The following is a 1,738-nucleotide window of genomic DNA, read 5'->3' as shown; positions in this document are numbered from 1 at the left end:
TGAAGCCCCCCTCTATCTCATCCCTATCCCTGGCCCTGGTGCTGGCAGTTCTGTACTCAGTGTTGCCGCCAACAGTGAACCCCATCATCTACAGCCTGAGGAACAAGGAGCTCAAGGACGGCCTAAGGAAACTACTGACTGAGTGCTTTTCAGAAGCACCAATGAACTGCCCTTCTTTTTCTGCATATCACTCATGATCTAACTCATTACAGGCCCAGCCTGTCTGTGTGTACATTGTTTGGTTTGATGTCTTTGATTTTGAGATTTTTCCTGGTTTCCTTGCTTTTCTTTATTGCATTAATGCTGTCCACAAAAAAACCAAAACCAAAACCAATATAAAACCAAATAAAACCGCCATATTTACCATCTCATTCTTTATCATGTTTCAGCCTGTTATATATGACCCAGAGACTTTGTGTAAAGAAGGAGTTGTTGTGTCCTTCTGTTTAAACAAGGTACAGTAACCTGAACAAACGTGTTTCTGTGGTCCTTTTCCTGATTCTTCATGGGCAGCATCTGTGTGCTGAGGTGGAGTGGGCAGTAGCACACCTGAGATGGGCCTTGCTCCCAGTTTGAACAGCACAGACCTGGGCAGCAGAGCCCCCTTGCTCTGCAGAGCAGCACTGCCAGCTTGGGAGTTGTGTGGAGCCCAGGGCTTGTGTGCATGAATTGCTGGCCAGAGCAGCATAGATGAACTTTTCTTGGGTAAAGGCTCAGCTGGGAGGTGGCTGTCCCATGAGAAGAGCAGGGTATGTGTGCATGCAGGAGACACATGGAAAAGCAAACCTGTTGCTGTGGGTGGCAGCCTGTGACATGCTGCCATTTTACTGGGGCTCTTTTTTTTTGCACCTCCCTGTGGATCCCCTAGGCCAATTCTCTCATGCTGTCCTGGAGAGCAAGTCTGGCACCTGGGGCTGCAGGTTGCCTCAGGTGGAGATCTCGTCAGTATGTCAGCTGGATAAACATTCTTACTGGCCTAAATTCCCTGCTGTGCGACCAGTCCCAGTAGGGCTGCTCTGTTGTGCTCAGCTGCGAGAGGGAAGAAATGTGGCAGTATTCAGGGAGGGGCTGGTATGGCTGGACTGGCAGGTGCCCCAGAGAGCAAAACACCAGTGAACTACTATATGTGACGTGCAGGCTGGGGGCACAGCCAGGCTTCTGCAAAAGACATGAAGGACCAACAGAGCAGGTTGTGTTTGGTGCCTCTGTTCACTGGACACTCTCGGGAAGCTACCTCAGGGCCTTTACCACAGTCCAGCCAGTAACCATCACCCTTTCCAGGACTGACCTCTCACCCCAACCAGTAGAGGTTGTTTGGCACTCCACAGACAGCCAAAACAGTGTTACATCACCAGGCTCAGGTGCCTCCCAGCATCTGGAAGTGGTAGCAGTCCATGTCCTTTGCATGTGCAGGCAAAGGACTCCTGCCTCTGATCTCTCATTTGTGTATGAAGAGTGCAGAAAAGCAGCTTACATGTGGGCTCGTGATGGAGCTCTGTAATGTCTGTGTGTGACTCCAGGAATGTCACTGTGACTCTCCTAGTGACATTCATCTCAGCTGCCTTGGACAGGCTCATTGCAAATATTCCTCTCTGCTACATCACTGTCCATTGTTCTGTGGGACATTTAAGATCATCTAGTTCCATATCCTTCCCATGAGCAGGGACAGAATCCTTGAACACCTCCAGGGATGGTGACTCCAGCACTTCCCTGGGCAGCTGCTTCACGTGCCCGCACA

This window comes from Eurypyga helias, unplaced genomic scaffold (assembly GCF_000690775.1).
Source record: "Eurypyga helias isolate BGI_N326 unplaced genomic scaffold, ASM69077v1 scaffold1272, whole genome shotgun sequence".
NCBI classification, from domain to species: domain Eukaryota; kingdom Metazoa; phylum Chordata; class Aves; order Eurypygiformes; family Eurypygidae; genus Eurypyga; species Eurypyga helias.
The sequence above is the reverse complement of the archived record's forward strand: the minus strand, read 5'-3'. Positions refer to the sequence as shown.